The 18,935-nt window shown below is 44.0% G+C and overlaps 1 protein-coding gene across 1 annotated transcript in view; it reads left to right on the top strand.

Moving 5' to 3' along the window:
* Positions 1-3,276: 3,276 nt before the first annotated feature.
* Positions 3,277-18,935, top strand: part of Popdc3 (popeye domain containing 3) — a 32,247-nt gene continuing 16,588 nt past the window's right edge. The window contains exon 1 of the mRNA XM_059272937.1: positions 3,277-3,393. The gene's annotated coding sequence lies outside the window, so the exon portion shown is untranslated. The remainder of the gene's footprint in view (positions 3,394-18,935) is intronic.

The raw sequence follows: 18,935 nt of genomic DNA, 5'->3' as shown, positions 1-18,935 counted from the left end.
GAGAATAACTAGAAGGAGAAGAAGAGAGAAGAGAGAGGAATGAGAAAAGGAGGAGGACACCAGGGATGAGCCAGCCAGCCACACAGCCAGTCACAGAAATAAGAGTGAAAATAAGATTATAGAAGTAAGAAAAGGAAAAAACCTCAGAGGCAAAAGGTAGATGGGATAATTTAAGTTAGAAAAGCTGGCAAGAAACAAGCCAAGCTAAGGCTGGGCATTTATAATTAAGAATAAGCCTCCATGTGTTTATTTGGGAGCTGGGTGGCAGCCCCCCCCCCAAAAGAACAAAGAGTAATGAGTAAAAACAACCAACAACACAAAGGATAGTGAGGTGAACAAAAGTCAATACTGAGGAGTAAATTTGCCTAAGTACAAGATTCATAAACTGAAAATGATGGAACAATGCAGAAAGAAATTACAAATGGCCCAAAGAAGCGAGAAGCCAACCACGTTCGTTCTCATGTTGGAAGACTCACTATCCTGAAGGTGCCGTCCCTGGGTGGGCGGGTCTGGGCTGTATGAGAAAGCTAGCACAACGTGAGCCTGGGAGCAGCCAGAAGCAGCGTCTCTTCATGATCTCTGCTTCCGTTCCTGCCTTGGCTTCCCCAGATGACAGACTATAACCTACAACCTGTAGCTAGAGTTTTCCTGCCTGGCCCACAGTCAGGACAAATCTCTCTCACCCACCAGTCCCACAGCCACTCAGACCCGACCAAATAAACACAAAGACTTATATTAGTTACAAACTGTATGGCCGTGGCAGGCTTCTTGCTAACTGTTCTTACAGCTTAAATTAATCCATTTCTATTAATCTATACCTTGCCATATGGTTCGTGGCTTACTTCACAAGCTGTTTGTCATTATGGCGGCTGGCAGTGTCTCCCTCACCCAGCTTCCTGTTCTCTCAATTCTCCTCTCTGTTAGTCCCGCCTATACTTCCTGCCTAGCCACTGGCCAATCAGTGATTTATTCATTGACCAATCAGCAATACATTTGACATACAGACCATCCCACAGCAACAACCCAAATAAACCCTCTACTGCCCACCACAAAAAAGATGACGACATTTTACCAAATCATAATCCAACAGCTGTTCTGCAGAGATGGAAACAGAAAACACAGAAAGGTGAGGCTCACAAGCGTTGATTTGGTGAGGCTCACAACCGTTGATTTCAAACATTACAAAACAAACAAAAGCACCGTAGTCAAAACAGTGTGGCACTGCCGTAAAGATCCACATCTGGATCAATAAAGACCCACATCTGGATCAATAAAGACCCACACCTGTATCAGTAAAGATCCACATCTGGATCAATAAAGATCCACATCTGGATCAACAGATGCAGTAAGACTGAACATACCGATTCATCACTGACTCCAGTAAAAGTGGCCGACAACTCGGGAAGAACAGGGTATTCAAACACAACACTGGGACCACTGAGTCTGCCTGAGAAGACTGAAATTGGCTTGCTACCTCACAAAAACTGAGGAAAGAGGCGGGCTGTCGCTTACTTGTGGTGCACCTTCCAGTGGGTGCACGGCTCTGAGTTCAGTCCTTAGCACCATCAAAAACAAAATTAATATAGACCAAAACCTGAACATAAAGGTTGAAACCACAAACCTCGAAACTCTTAAAACAAAACATATGGGTAAATCTTTACTACATTAGACTTTATAATAAATTCTTAGGCATGACTCAAAAGAATAAAAGAAAAAAGCATGGAAAAAAACTAGATAAATCAGATTTCAGTAAAATTTAAAACTTTCATGTATCTAACAACACTAAAGAAAATGAAAATATGACACAGAATGAAGAAAATATTTGAAAATAAAGATAACCTGGTGTCCAAACTATGTAAAGATATCTTCTCACCCTCCACGAGACAGGGTTTCCCTGTATAGCCCTGGCTGTCCTGGAACTCACTCTGTAGACCAGGCTGGCCTCAAACTCAGAGATCTGCCTGCCTCCACCTCCTGAGTGCAGGAATTAAAGGTGTGTGCCACCGCCGCCGGCACGTAAAGATAGATATCTTACAACCCAACAATAATGAAAATCCAGCAAAGGGCTTGAATAGTCATTTCTGCAGAGGAAATACACAAAATCCCAATTTAGCATATGAAAGCATATCATATAATGATTAATTATAGAGATGCAAATCATAATACCACCCATTCATATCTGCTAGGACAGCTTTCATGCTTTTAAAGGAGACTATAATAAGTGAGGTCAGGGATGCAGACAGATTAGAACTCTGCGGGACTGCTGGTGGAGTGTGAAACGGTACGCTGCTATAGAACAGACTGTGTGTCCAAAACAGTCAAGCATAGGTCTCCACTCCCACGACCATTCCCTTCCTAAGTATCCACTCCAAAGCATTGAACATTGGTGTTCAATAAAAGTAGGTGTGTTCAAATGTTCACTAAGTGGACTAACAGAGTTTGAGCCACCTATGAAATGGAATGTTACTATAGTAAATGAGTGAGGTTTTAGAGGTTCATGACAGTGAAAGGAACCGATACACAGTGGCACATACTGTATGAGCCATTTATATGAAATGTTCAGAAGATTAGTGGTTGCCAGGGTCCGGGAGAGGGGGGAATGGGGAAATGAAGACTTCAGGGCACAAAATCTCCCTCTAGGGAGATTGAAAGTCTCACCACTACATAGTGGTGGTGTTTGCACTAGTGGTTGTACTAATGTGTTATTCATGTCACAATCACCATGTGGTTTGGTCACCCGAACAAAATAAAAAACTTCATAGGGGCAAAAATGCACGCGCCAATTACTTTTAAATGCGTATTTGCCTATTGTTTGAGCTCATGTGGCATTTGTGTTTTAATTTTCTTTTATGATGATCTATATCCTTTATCTGTTTGTTTTTTAACCTTTTTACCCACGAATAAACACTGCCCTTTCTCTGTCCTGTACTCTTATATATCCCACTCCCCTCTGGTGATTTATCTTCGCTTTGGCGGGATGCAGCGTGGTGATAAGGTGGACAGTAGCTTTTCGTGCTGGTGCTCAGCTCCATCACTCTCTCGCGGAGAGACCTGGCGGATGACCTGGCGTCTGGGCCGAAGGTCGGTACCCTGAGCGCGTCTTTGCCAACTTAGGGCCTCGCGAGTCCTCCACGCCGGTGGCGCCCGCTCTGCCCGCGTGCCTCGGAGCGCGCGCCCGAGCCCGTCCCCGCCGCTGGGAGCGGCTTCGATCGGCTGCGCCCCGCACGGGCAGGCGCGGGAGGACGCGTCCGGGACCCAGGCGCGGGCGGGCGGACCGGCAGCGAGGCGTGCCCGGGTCGGGCTCGGGCTTCGGGCCCTCAGGGCCGCCGGGCCCTGCGCGCTCTGCCGGAAAGTTCTGCAGGCGCCATCGGGAGCGGCGCGAGGCTCGGGAAGGTAAGCCGAGAGGTGGGGGCACGAGCGGCCGCCAGGCAACTTTGCGGGGCTGCGGGGAACGGGAACGGAGAGTGGAGGGAGAGATCCCCGGTGCGCGCCCCCTCTCCGCGTGCCCTGGAGCCGGGTGCGCGCCCCGCAGCTCGCAGCTCCCGCCTGGGTCCGCAGGGGAGCGAGCGGTCCGCCCCTCAAGCCGCTAGCCCCGCGCTCCAGGTCCCTCGCGGGGCCCTAGACACCTGGCGCCCAAAGACAAAGATTTCGGGGGGAAAAGCCGATCCCGCGGTCCTGGCAGGCGAGGGTTTCACCGTGGGCGAGTCGTGGCCCGCCGCACTTGACTTTCCCCGGACTAAAGGCCCGACTGGCGTCTGTGCAGTTAGTGTCTGGGGCAGCTGGGCTCTGACCTGATCTCTGTACTTGAAGATCCCCTTGCCAGAGAAAGAAGGAAATTTATAAGCCCCAGATGTCCTCGCCAAGGTCGGTTACAGTGGCTTAGTTTTGAGAGACTTTATTTTAGGAAAAGAGCAAAGGCACTGTATCAAAATGCAGTGCAAGGATCGAGGGGGAAAGTTTTAGCCAGGTAACATTTGGGAAAAAGTAAAAAAAAAAAAAAAAAAAAAAATCTGTTAGTAAGTACTGAGAAGATAAAATTTAATAAATTACTGAAAGTAGATGTAGAATCCCACGTTTAAAGGAATACTGAATCAAAACAAAACAAAACTACCCACTCCCGGGTGTTTCTTCTGTGTACTAAGTTCTTTTGAATTGCGCGCCTGCAGAGTTCAATTAAACTTCATGACAACCTTGAAAAACATTGGTGTTGGATTTAGTGGCTCTTTTGCTCCCTGTTCGTTTTTAATTCTAAAGCCTGTAGCATGAAAACACTCATTCCGTGCCAGGACAGTAACGTGGCGCTGTCTTCTGTAGAAACAACAAAACAAAAAACAAACCAGAGCTACAGAAGCAAGAAATTGGATCTCAGCTTCCCCATCTGCAAAATAAAGGGTTGATTAGTTGATTCCATCTCCCAAATAATCCGCGGTTCTTCTGTCCTGAAAACCTGAGTGTGGTCTTCAAGAGTTTGGTAAACAAATCCAAATTGAAATTTACAGTAAGGTATTATTTGTTGTCAAAACTTTACAGTTAAATGGGAGGCATTTGCTAGTTAAACTTATTAATCCAATTAGTCTCTCAAAATAGCTGAATCATTGTGTGGTCTGTGCTTGAGAACTGTTTCAGCCTGTGCTACTGAATACAAAGAAGTCTCGAGAACCAGAGATCCCAGAGTGCACATTGCCAGACTAACAAGGTAGACAGCCACAGCATCTGTGCCTGCTCCTTCTGAAAGCCGGCAGTGCAGACCAGGAGGTTAGGAAGCGTTTGCCACAGTGCAGGACAAGTAAGCAACAAAGCAGGAAATTTCAAAACTGCTTTGGAAAATGTCTGTGATGGGTATGCAAGCCTGCAAACTGCAATTGAGGTAGCTTTTTTATAACTATACTGGTCAGCTAAGGGTTATGAGTGATACAGAGTTTGACTTTACCTCTGGAATAAAGGAGCATATTGAGTCACTAATTACATTTTTTAAATGAAAGGGACTTCTTTTCCCCTTTTATAGAAAATGTATTAAAGTAAAAGTTATTATCAAGAGTTGACAGGTTAAATCACCTGCAGTATAACTATGTAGGCTCCTCCTCCAGGGCGGAGATTCCAGGATTAATTCACACAGACCTACAATGACTGCTGACTTCTCACTTTATGTTCTTCACCAGAGATAAGCTCCAAGGGGCTGTCACACTGCAAGTGGCCAGGATAGGACTATCAAGGAATGGGGTGTGATGAGTGACACACACACACACACACACACACACACACACACACACACACACACACCCCGAGCGTATACAAGAGTCCCTGGGACCTGTGTGCAGATACTCTGAAATCCAAACAGAAGAGTTAATTTTGTCAAGTTGACTGCAATGAGAAAGGGCAGGCAAAAGCTCACCTCTGCGCATGTAGGTGATGGCATTCCCTGAGGCAGCTGGATCTTGAGGCTCTGACCTGATGAATGGATGAGCTCGTCCCTGGATGGGCTCACTGTTGGTATTATTGGGAGGTGGTGAATGGTAGGCGATGGGCCTAGTGGGAGGAAGTATCACTGGTGGTGTGTCCTTAGCGGCTGTGTCTTGTCCTGGCCTGTTCCTGTATTCCCCTTCCTTTGCACACTCCTCACCAGGACACAAACTGCTTTGCTGAGCCCCATGTCCTGGCCTAACACTTCTGAAAACATGAACCTGATACATTGTTTCTCCTTCAGGTTATTCTCTCAGGTTATTTCCATCACAGCTACATAGAAGGAGCATAAACACTTCTGAAATTTGAAATCCTTGTAGTCTTGAGTATTCTAGACAAGGGACCCCCGATTGTAGGAATACTTGGATGGTAGAACCGCTGCTACTTTGGGAGGCTGCTGCTTGAGATCTGACACCCACACTCAGCAGGACAATCATCTGTCCCACGGCCTGTCTTCCTCCGAAGAAGGTGTTTGTCTCAGATGGAAGGAAATGCAGGCTAAATAATGAGTTCAGTGTTGCTTTTTCACAACTTGGTTATGGAGATCTTGGTATTTGTTGGATCTGGGTAATGGCTATGTGGGGTCCTGGGTTTGATACATCTGTTTACTCTGTTTTCCCTTCCAGTGCTGGGAACCGAACCCAGGGCCTTTCACATTCTAGGCAAGCTCTCTACCACCTCAGCCCCTATTTTATCTGTATAAAATTATTCGTCCAGGAGCTGGAGCGTTAACTAGCTCAGTTAGTTGAGCTCCCGCCATGTACGAATGAGGACTTGAGCTCAGGTCCCCAGTCTGTGAAGGGACCATCTGTAGCCCTACAGTGAGCACTAGTGGGGACAGGCGGGTCCCCGAGCTTCCTGGGCAGCCCAGGGTGAACTCCAGGTCCAGTGTCAGATCATGTTTTAAAAGCTAGGGTGGAGAACCATGGAGGAAGACAGCTGCTAAGGGACTCTGATCTCTACGTGCATACACACGTATGCACACTTGGACAAACGCACACATACATATGTACATTAAACACATAACACAAAACTTAAAAATAATTTATCAAAAAATTGAATTTTAAAAAATGAGGTATTTACTAACTCAGCATTTCATTTCAAATTATAAAGGGATTTAAAAATGTATTTCAGGTATTTGAATGTAGATTAGCATTCCTTATATATAGGGAATCTGCAGTCAGGGAAGGTGTCAGAGTAAAAGCCCCTAGTGATCTTCAATGTTTGTGGACTTAATGATGGAAAGATCTGAAGAAAATATGGTAGCGTTGACTTTTTTTTCCAGTTCTGATTGCTGTGTTAATGCATTTTACTATCTTTAAAATCTTTTAAATTATTTTTATATTTCATATAGTGTATGAGTATTTCGCCTGCATGTATGTATGTGAACCACATGCAAGATCGGTGCCCATGGAGGTCAGAAAAGCACATCAGGTCCTCTGGAACTGAAGTTGTGAACCACCATGTGGGTGCTGCAAACCGAACCTGGGTCCTCTGAAAGAGCAGCAAGTGCTCTTAACTGCTGAGCCATCCCTTCAGGCCCTGAGTTTATTTTAATGTAAAATCACCTTACAATTTTCTACATTATATAAAGAATAGAGAGTGCAGCTACTGCATCATAAAAGGGAAGGAAAGGTGTCCTGTCATGTGGGAATCTGCATCGTTACCATGGAGTGAAAGCTATACTCTGAGTCTTTCCGTGCATTTATACAAATTACGTTCATAGAAGACAGAAGCACTTTTAATTTAAAAAACAGTGTTTTTAAACAAACATGAGGCCACTAGTCTGATTCCTGATGCACTGCTTTGATTCTATTATAACAAACTCAGCCTAACATCATAGTCAGTCAAATGGAAACCTAATTTACAAGAATGACTTCTGTAACAAATGGCCAGGTTTCAACCAGTCACAAGCAGCTGAGTTTCAGCCATCCATAGGCAGCCAGCTCACACCTCCATGAAAACAGCAGAGGCCTCACTAGAGCCAGGATGGAGAGTTTTTGTTTTGTTTCCCTGTTGGGCGTTTAAAAGGTTTATGGCTGAGTCTTGGTGGAGTCCTCTGAGTCCCTTCTGTTTTCAGTGCTGCCAGATTGACTGAGTCTCTGCCTCACCTCTGTCAACTTGTCTAAAATTATCCTTCTGGTAAGATAATAACAGAGGTGCTTTGAATGAAAATGGCCCCCATAGGCCCCTAGGGAGTGGCACTATTGGGAGGTGTGGCCTTGTGGGAGGTGGGCTTTGAGGTTTCAGCAGCTCAAACCAGGCCCAGTGTCTTTTTTCCTGCTGCCTGAAGATCCAGACGTAGAACTCTCAGCTTCTCTCCGGCACTGTGTCTGCCTGTGTGCTGCCATGCTCTCCACCGTGATAATGGACCAAACCTCTGAACTGTAAGCCAGCCCCAGTTAAATGTTTTCCTTTATAAGAGTTGTTGTGGTCATGGTGTTTCTTCACAACAATAGAACACTAAGACATGCTTTTCTTTAAAAAAAAAAAAAAAAGTGATATTTCAACAGAAGAAAAGACTAGTATTTTAGAATTTGACATCAGTATTGAGGTGGGCATGGTTGGTTGTATGTACCTATAATCGCAGGACCTAAGAGGCAGAAGAGGATCATGAATTTGAGGCCACATTGAGCTATAGAGCAAAGCAAAGGGGGTGAGGGGGAGAGGAGAAGAAAGCAGGAAAGGGAGATGGATGTTTTAATGTATGGAGAGGTAACAGGTCATTCCCAGTTGAAAAGGAAACGCATCTCCAGAGCAGACTCTGTGTGTGGCTCCCTGCTATTAGAAAGCAAGTTATTATGTGTTGGAAGTCCAAAGCCAGCACCCCAGGTTTCCCCAATGCAACTGACCTGCTTTTTCTGCCTAGAGTCCTGGTGTTTCCTCTCTATTCTTGAGGTTGAGTAGTTCAGCTGGACTATGTCATGGTTAATATCTGTATCAGTTCCTCACGGAACTTGTTGTATTCTCTTTAATTGGAATAATTTATTGTTCTTAATCTTGGGTGGTCTTATCATTATTAATATATTTCCCTGCATTTTGTAATTCTTTACTTTGGACATCTTACAGTATCTTAACTTTGTCTTCCATATCAGTTACGCTGTTTAATTTTTTCTTGTTCTCTTCTATGTTCACTATGATTGTCTGAATGATTTAAAAATGTAACTCGTTAAGAAGTGAAAAATGAAGCACGGCAGAAACAGTTGGTCTGGAGAGATGGTTCAGTGGGTAAAGCGTATTGCCGAGCATGATGATCTGAGTTCGGTCCCGGGTATTAGGCCAGGGTTGGAAGGAGAGAACTGACTTCTCATATTGTTCTGACCTCACACACTACTGCAGCACGTGCATCAAACCCCGAACAAAGTGTAGTGTAAAAGATACAACAACGGGTCATGAATGAGGATGTTAGGATGCTGATGTGGCCAAGTCACTTCTTTGTTTGGTACCGAGGAAAACAGCTGCCCCTCCCTCTTTCCCACAGTGTTCTTACATCTGTGAAGATTCTGGCATAGAGTTCCTCATGTCAGATGTCAGTTGTATAGTCTCCACTCAGGAGAGGATGATGTAAAACTCAAGGTCCAATGTCTGTATGTTATGTTGTGTTGTTTATTATGTTTGTTATGTTATGTTGTGTTTGTTATGTTTGTTATATTGTGTTTGTTATGTTGTGTTTGTTATGTTATATTATGTTATAATTGTTCAGGAAACCACACTATATGAGTAATGGTGCCCTTCTTCTGTTACAAAAGGAAATTGGGTTTCTATAGAAAAAGGAAATAAAATACTTTAAACCTTTTAGATTTTATCTTATAGAATCTAAGCTTTGTTTCTGTCCTTTGTGTTCATTTTAAAGTTGAAATGCAATCTTAGCAACTAACCACAGCATTAACTAGTGGGTCTGGTTTTGGCCAGTTCTTGGTCACATAGGGCAAGGAGGGGTTAGTATGAAAATTCTGATTTCTTTGTCAAAGTCATTCCTGCCAAAGAAATTCTTCTTGGGAAATAAGAAAGCTAATTATAAAAAGATGTAAATTTAGCCATTCTGGTCTGGACTCACCCGACCTGATAGGGCCCTGTGCAGCTCTGAGCCGTGAGGCGGTAGACTGGCCAGGTCTGGCCTTCGGCGTTACTTCTTTTCAGGATTGTCTCTTGACAGGCTTTATAAAAATATCACTTCACTAGCATTTCAGTGTCAGTGGAGTTCTCACAGAATCTGGATTTCTGGCTGCTTTTGATCAAACAGTGATATGCCAGCACTAGGTTCCCTCACAGCCGTCAGCTGGAGCTAAGGAGGGTGCCCTGTGGATGTGGTGTGTGCAGGCCAAGGGCTCTCCTCACATTCCCAGATTCACTCATGTACATTGGCTGTACAGTTGCTGAAGAACCCAGTGAGTATATTTCCTGATGAGTATACATATTAATTCTCATTTCTTTTTCTTTTTTTCCCATTTTTCTTTATTAAGAAATTTTCTACTCACTACACATACCACCCACAGACCCCCCCTCCTCCCTCCTCTCACCCCCCAGCCCTCTCTCCCAAGCTACATCGCATCCCCACACTCCCAAATCAAGGTCTCCCATGGGGAGTCGTCAGAGCCCGGCACACTGAGCCTAGGCAGGTCCAAGCCCCTTCCCACTGCACCAAGGCTGTGCAAGGCATCACACCACAGGCACTGGATTCCCAGAAGCCTACCCATGCACAAAGGACAGATACCGATCCCCCTGCCTGGGTGCCCCCCAAACAGTCTTCCGTATCCATAGGGCCTGACCCAGTCCCATGAGGGTTCCACAGCCACCAGTCCACAGTTCATGGGTTTCCACTAGTGTGTCCGGTCATCTCTGCACATCCTCCCATCATGATCTCCACGTCCCCTGCCTGCAGAATTCCTCCTCTCTCCTATCAATTGGATTCCCAGAGCTCAGCCTGGTGCCTGGCCGTGGATCTCTGCATCTGCTTCCATCAGTCACTGGACAAAGGCTCTATGATGGCGGTTAGGGTATTCGCTAGACCGGTCACCAGAGTAGACCAGTCCAGGCACCCTCTGGACCACTGCCAGCAGACCAAGGTGGGGTCAAACTTGTGAATTCCTGAGAACCTCCCCAGCACCCTGCCTCTTGCTATTTCCATGATGTCCTCATCTATCCTGGTATCTTCCTCCCTGCTCTCCCACCCTGTCCCTGTTCCAGCTTGACCCTCCCATTTCCCTATGTTCTCATCCCCTACTCCTTGCCCTCTGCCACCCCCCACCCACCCAGTCCACTCATGTAGATCTCATCCACTTCTCCTTGACAAGGTCATCCATGTGTCCCTCCTAGGGTCTTTCCCTGTTAGCTAGCCTCTCTGGAGTTGTGGGTTGCAGTCTGGCCATCCCTCCCCTCACATCTAGTATCCACTTATGAGTGAGTATATACTATGTTTGTCCTTCTGAGTCTGGGTTACCTCACTCAAGATGATATTTTCTAGTTCCATCCATTTGCCTGCAAATTTCATGATATCATTGTTTTTCACTGCTGAGTAGTACTCCATTGTGTATATGTGCCATATTTTCTTTATCCATTCTTCTGTTGAGGGGCATCTAGGTTGTTTCCAGGTTCTGGCTATTACAAATAATGCTGCTATGAACATAGTTGAGCATGTGTCCTTGTGGTAAGATTGAGCATTCCTTGGGTATATGCCCAAGAGTGGTATAGCTGGGTCTTGAGGAAGACTTATTCCCAATTTTCTGAGAAACCGCCATACTGATATCCAGAGTGGCTATACAAATTTGCATTCCCACCAACAGTGTAGGAGTGTTCCCCTTGCTCCACATCCTCTCCAACAAAAGCTGTCTTCATTGTTTTTGATCTTAGCCATTCTGACATGTGTAAGATGGTATCTCAGAGTTGTTTTGATTTGCATTTCCCTGATGACTAAGGATGTTGAGCAATTCCTTAAATGCCTTTCAGCCATTTGAGATTCTTCTGTTGAGAATTTTCTGTTAAGCTCTGTAGCCCATTTTTTAATTGGATTGTTCAGTATTTTGAAGTCTAGCTTTTTGAGTTCTTTATATATTTTGGAGATCAGCCCTCTGTCAGATGTGGGGTTGGTGAAGATCTTTTCCCATTCTGTTGGCTGTCGTTTTGTCTTATTGACCATGTCCTTTGCTCTACAAAAGCTTCTCAGTTTCAGGAGGTCCCATTTATTAATTGTCGCTCTCAGTGTCTATGCTACTGGTGTTATATTCAGGAAGTGGTCTCCTGTGCCAATGCGTTCCAGACTACTTCCTACTTTCTCTTCTATCAAGTTCAGTGTAACTGGATTTATGTTGAGGTCTTTGATCCACTTGGACTTGAGTTTTGTGCATGGCGACAGATATGGATCTATTTGCAATCCTCTGCATGTTGACATCCAGTTATGCCAGCACCATTTGTTGAAGATGCTTTCTTTTTTCCATGGTACAGTTTTGGCTTCTTTGTCGAAAATCCTATGTTCATAGGTGTGTGGATTAATTTCAGGGTCTTCAATTCGATTCCATTGGTCTACGTGTCGGTTTTTATGCCAATACCAAGCAGTTTTTATTACAATAACTCTATGGTAGAGCTTGAGGTCAGGGATCATGATGCCTCCAGAGATTGCTTTATTATACAGGATTCTTTTAGCTATCCTAGGTTTTTTGTTTTTCCATATAAAGTTAAATGTTGTTCTTTCCAAGTCTGTGAAGAATTGTGTTGGGATTTTGATGGAGATTGCATTGAATCTGTAGATTGCTTTTGGTAAGATTGCCATTTTTACTATGTTAATCTTACCTGTCCATGAGCATGGAAAGATCTCCCATGCTCATGGATAGGTAGAATCATTTCTTTTTTTTTTTCAATCATTTTTATTGAAAATAATTTTTCATACAATATGTTCTGACCACTGTTTCCCCTACCCCATCCCCTACCCCATCCCCTCCCAGCTCCTCCCCACTTTCTCACCCACCCAAAGTCACACACCCATTTCTTTCTCTCTCTTATTAGAATACAAACAGGCATCTAAAATAATAATAATAAATCAAAATAAGGTAAAACAAAGACAAACCAGAATAGGACAAAACGCACAAACAGGAAAAAAAAAAGAGCCAAAGGACAAAAAAACAAGAAACATATAAAGACATGGAGACACACAGTCACACACAGAAAACCCATAGAAATAAAATCAGAAGCCATAATATATAAGCAGAAGACCTGTAAGAGCAAAATAAATGTCCAAACAAAGTATCATGAGACAAAGAAAACAACTCCAAAAATACCCCCGAGTTCATGCTGGCCATATGCTGCTGAGCATGGGGTCCCTTAAGTGTGGGTTGTGTACCCTGTGAGACTGCACTCAGGAAAACTGACCAGTCCTCAATTCAAGGAGCCGGCTGAGGCCCAGAGAAAAGACTTGACAGAGTGGGGGTAGTGCCCAGGTCCTTTTGTATCTAGATCTCCTGTGCCCTGCTACCCGCCATTGATTACAACCTTAGACTCACTAAGAAAAAGGGAGAGGATGTAATTTTCATATAAATGTCAGCCAACACCAGGAATTGGTTTCTGTGTAACCAAAAAGTCTAATAAAAGAAATACTTGACTATTAAGTACTAATATTCATCTGAAATTTTGTGGAGGAGATGGGGAGATGGTTCAGGGGGTAAACTGTTGTCACAACGTGAGAACCAATTTTAGATGCCCAGCACTCACAGAGAAAGCTGGGCTCAGTTATGTGTTTCTGCAATCCTGGTGCTGATGAGCTGGAGAAGGGTGGATCCCTGAAGCCCAATGACCAGCCAGTCAAGCTGAATTAGTGAGCTATAGGGCTAGTGAGAGACCCTGCCTCAAAAAATAAGGTGGGCCAGTGTGGTGTGCATGTCTTTAATTCTAGCACTCTGGAGAAAGAAGCAGGAAGATCTCTGAGTTTGAGGCCAGCCTGGTCTATAAGGGGAGTTCCAGGACACCCAGGGCTACATAGTGAGGCTCCATCACAAACAAACAAAATAAAGGGGTGGGGAGATGGCTTAGCGGTTAAGAATACTTGTTCTCGCAGAGGCCCCAGACTGGATTCCTAACTCACATGACAGCTCGCAAGCACCCGTAACTGCAGTTCCAGGGGATCCAACATCTTCCTGCCTCCTTGGGCACCAGGCACATGTGAGCAAAACACTCATACACATAAAATAAAATGAATAGAAAGAAGGTGACGAGCAGTTGCAGAAGACCCCCAATGTCAGCCTCTGGCCTCCACATGCACATTCACACATACAAATACACATGAGCACACATAACATACATACCGTGCACACATATACCAAGAGAAAAAGAGGAAAATCAACTCATTTGCTGACCCATTATACGTCAGCAACATAAGTTTAAATTAATAGAAGATTTATGTTTTATTTATTCTGACTGATATTTAACTAAGAAAAATACCCTTTCCTGGTTGGATGAGGTTCAGCAACAGTCACATTCATCTGGCCCAGAGTCTAACTCGCTTCAATAACTCTAATTTGAAAGTTAATTTCAGAAAATATGGTAGTAGAAGGACTGTGATTCTGTAAAATTGGGGAAGAGTTACAGGAATAAGGGTCATGTATTTCCCCTACCCATCATGCCCAACTGTTGGCTACTGATGAATTCCAGGAGGGGGAGTCACTGAGTTCCGTTGTGTACCTCCTTGGGGACTTACCAGGCCCCAATGATCCTTCCAAACAGGTGGCCTTGGTTAAACTCGGTGATCACAAAACCAAACCAGAAGTCATGAATGTTGGAAAGGGACTGGGACGGAGCGGAGCATACCAATAAGGATAAGAGAGTGTGGGGGAGAGAGTAAGCAGAATGCACTATATATACTGGATGATGTTGTCACAGAAGAAACAATTTAAAAGTTTGTTTTTAAATATTAAAAAAAGATTGTGGAACTGGGGCCTTAAAACATTGTTTAAACCTACAGATTTATCATAGCAAGTATTTTGAGTAGTCATTAAATATTCATCGTAATATGTGAGGCATTGTCAACATCGCAAGGAAGGTGGGCATGCTGCTGACATGTTTTCATAGACCAGATTAATAAAAGGATAATAGTGCTGGTTATTGTTTAATTGTTTAATAAATACTTTAATGAAATAGTGAATTTTTCAGTTTTGCATAACTTGTCTCTAAACTTGAGTCTGTGAGCAAAGGAGAGTCTTTACGATAGTATCTCTCTCAGGCATGACTTATGTGGTTGCTGTGGACGGGGGAGCCGTGGTGGGGGTCAGGGGGAGACGATGATGATGACAACGACAATGACACAGTGTGGTTTAGCCCTGCGAAGCTTACCTGCCTGTGCTGTGCACACATTGTATCCTCCCATAGCAGGCCCTGTCTTTCTAAAGGAGTGGTCACTTAAAAATCAGTATGTAAAGATTGACTCTAGAAGTTACTTGTACACATCTCATTTTAATTATGTAAACGGCCCTGTAATTTAGAAACTAGGTCTATATAGTGTCAACATTTGAATTTCAGTAAAATGCCAGCTTCCTGGGGGAAGGAATTTGAATTATTGCATATATCGATTTACTGGTTATTTGAGAGTTAATACTAGGATGCCTGTTTTGAACATATGCCTTGTTCAAACACAACTGACATATTAAGGAACAACTTGAGCACATGCAACCCTCCTGCTTCCTTGTGGATGATTTATTACACAAGAAAGTGCTGGTGAATGCATTAGGCGGTGACCGGTGACCTCAGCTATGGAGGGACACACAAAACACCAACACACACATCAGATATGCACCAGCTGCTCTGACTTCATCACACATGGCCCTCTGATGTCAGGGTTTGCTGTCCTTTCCCATGTATGATGTTTCCTGTATGAAAGCATGTTCACCCAACATTCCAAACATACCCAAACAGCTCAGTTGAAAAAATGGCAAATAGAGTTTGCTAATGGAAAGCCTTCGTATTAGAGAGAAGCTGGAAATAACGAAGCACTTTCAAAGAGTCCAGGTACTAGGTGGCATCCCCTGAGGAAAAAGGGAACGGATGAATAATGCACTTTACCAGTCGTCAGAGCTGCCTAGAGAAAAGTCTGTGGCGGGGATAAAATGCAAGTCAGACAAGAGGTTTAAAGAAGTCCAGGCGGAGAGAGCGTGGGGCACACGGGTGAAGAGAGAGAAGTCCAGGTGGAGAGAGCGTGGGGCACACGGTGAAGAGAGAGAAGTCCAGGCGGAGAGAGCGTGAGGCACACGGGTGAAGAAAGAGAAGAAGTCCAGGCGGAGAGCGTGGGGCACACGGGTGAAGAAAGAGAAGAAGTCCAGGCGGAGAGCGTGGGGCACACGGGTGAAGAGAGAGCACTAGCCATTTACAGACACCTTCAAAGGAGGCTGTTGCTTGCTACAGGAGGCTCTCTGATCATTAGCCATGGCTGCTTTGAGGTTGCCAAATGCTGTTGGACCAAACCAAAAGAGTTCCCAGCCGGGACCTAGAAGTCAGTTGAAGAAAACTGCGTACTGGATCAAAAATGATTTTCTGACAAGACAGGTACTAATCTAAATGTATGCTTCCCTGGCCTACATTTTAAAGCAAAAAAGATCCTTCCAGGACTTGTGGGAGATGGGAAATGGGTTCCTTCCAGCCGTCTTCCCTCAGTAACCCCTCCCGTGCATGCCCCTTCCTGCCCCTCCAAGTATTTGTTTTTTATGTCATTTCTTGTAGAGTTTGGGGGCAGAGTGGTCTCACTATTGACTGGGCAGGTTGAAGGTCTTTTAACAGTTAAAGCCCTATTTGTGTATTTTTTTAGCCATATTACATATATAAAATGGTGCCATTATTTTTATTAAATTCCTATCCTTTTACAAAGGCCTGGTGAAGGTTTGGGGTGTTGCATCTCTAACTCCATTCCCCTCCCTATGGTTCAGGTTGCAGTTTTGCATGGTACAATGATTTTTTTTAGGATCACATATGTTGTGTTGTAGCAGAACTGACTCTACTTGGCTAAAAGTAGACCAGCAGTGTCTTGCCAATAGAGAAGGGTGACTCCTAGCATTTCCTATACTAAAGGAGTCCAGTTATGACCAACGCCAAAATTGACTCCTCTGACCCAGGGGTATGATGTACATATTCAGCTAGAAAAAGAAAAGATTATAGCCAACCAGCTGATCTTCTCAAAGCTATCAAAAAAAAGGAAATTCATCTGGTCTGTAGAGGTCACTGGGAGCAAGAAGAAATGTGTGTGTGTGGAGGGGAGAAATTTATAGCTTAGAAAATAGGCCGTCTAATGATCCAGCTTCTCTCCCTTCACCAGGAGTTGCCCTATGGCAAAACAGCTATGTGGCATGAGCAGGAAAGGGAAGCATTCCCATCTGCAGGGTGTAGGGAGCCACAAGAGACAGCCGCTTGTGAGTCAGGCACACAGCCCGGTGAGGAAGGAGGTCAAACCAAGTGGGCTTTGGTTGTGTTTTTTAGTTAATTAGTAGACTGAATAACCGAACTTTTTTTTTAATTACCAACTGTTTGGCCTATGGCTTAGACTCATTACTAACTAGCTCTTACAACTTAACTCAACCCATTCCTGTTAATCTGTGTTTTGCCACATGGCTTCGTGGCCTTACCTGTTCTCTTACATCTTTTGTCTCCTGGTGGCGTCTCGGAGTGTCTCCTCTGACCCTGCCTTTTTTCTCTCTCTGTCTCTCGAATAACTGAACTGTTGAGGCCCACCCTCTCATCCTTTGTGGCTCAAAAACCGTGGTTTCCTAACCAGACATTTAAAGTGCTCGAATCTAACCCTGAAGGGCACAAACAGTAATGCTTTGGATTTAGCAAGACCAAGGACACAGAATGAGACGATCGTCGGGCGGGAGAAGAGACATCTGTGTAGGGTTGACTCAGGGCTCCATGGGTTGCGCATCCTGAGGGAATCTGTTCACTCTCACCTCAGCTTTCTCATATATGAAATGGTAACAACGAAACTATCTACTTCAAGAAATCTTTTAGAGATTAATTAGTATACTATTTTAAGATCCTTAAGTTCCTAACACACAGTGAGTGTTTAATAAATGAGACATGCCCGCCCCCCCAAAAAAAGGCCGGGCGGTGGTGGCGCACGCCTTTAATCCCAGCACTCGGGAGGCAGAGCCAGGCGGATCTCTGTGAGTTCAAGGCCAGCCTGGGCTACCAAGTGAGTTCCAGGAAAGGCGCAAAGCTACACAGAGAAACCCTGTCTCGAAAAACCAAAAAAAAAAAATAAATAAAAATAAATAAATAAATAAATAAATAAATAAATAAATAAATAAATGAGACATGTTGTCAATAGCACATAAGGGCAGAGAAAGGCACTAGATCCTGCATTAATTTCTCATTGGTCATCTAGTTTCATAATAATCAATTGTTTGGAGTCATACATATTGAAGAATTACGGAGTTGTTTGTTTTGTATTCTTATAGGCCAGATTTTGAGTGTTGGTCTCTGGGTGTCTATTGAACATCAAGTATTTTTACCTTATCTATATGGACGAGCTTTACAAAAAACTGACTGAACTGAAAGCCATTCAAGAATTCAAGTCTTGAGTGGTATATGCATATCACAAGGTTGGTAAATGTGTATATATATAAACTGTTCTGGAAGTTGCGTGAGTATTCAATAGTGCAGGGGCCTTCTGGCTCTCTGAAGAGTGCTCTCTTTCATTTCCAGGGTCTCAGTGCCTCATTTTCCAGATTCTTTGGAGAAATATATATATATATATATATATATATATATATATGTATGTATATATGTATGTATGTATATGTATATACATCATGCTAGATTATTTTCTAACAACTTGCCACAAGCTAGTCATCTGAGAAGAGGGAACTTTAATTAAGAAAATGCCTCCATAAGATTCAGCTGTAGGGCATTTTCTTAATTAGTTATTGATGAGGGAGGGCCCAGCCCATGGTGGGTGGTGCCATCCTTAGACTGGTGGCCCTGGGTTTTTATAAGAAAGCAGGATGGACAAGCCATGTGGAGCAAGCCAGTAAGCAGCACCCCTCCGTGGCCTCTGCATCAGCTCCTTTCTCCAGGTTCCTGCCCTGCTTGAATTCCTCACTTCCTTTGAAGATAAACTGTGATGTGGAAGTGTAAGCTGAATAAACCCTTTCCTCCCCAGCTTGCTCTGTGTGTGTGTGTGTGTGTGTGTGTGTGTGTGTGTGTGTGTGTGTGTACATACATATAAACAAAACCATAAGCTTACTGTCTTAAACACACACTTATTATCTCAGTTTCTGTGGGTCAGGAGTTCAGGATGCTCAGCCCATGGCCTCACAGATCTACAGTTCATAGGGCAAATACATTTCATTTCTCATTTGCAGTTTGCAGTCTTTCAAACTCTCAAGTAATTGGAGGATTTTGTTTCTCAGTGACTATAGGACTAAGGTCTTAATTACCTTACATGTTGTCTTGTTGGTTCAGGTCTTCTTTTATCTCATAGATACCACTTGTCTTAGGGTTTTTATTGC

The sequence above is a fragment of the Peromyscus eremicus genome, chromosome 8b (assembly GCF_949786415.1).
Source record: "Peromyscus eremicus chromosome 8b, PerEre_H2_v1, whole genome shotgun sequence".
Classification (NCBI taxonomy): domain Eukaryota; kingdom Metazoa; phylum Chordata; class Mammalia; order Rodentia; family Cricetidae; genus Peromyscus; species Peromyscus eremicus.
This window is presented reverse-complemented; position numbering and strand designations above follow the sequence as displayed.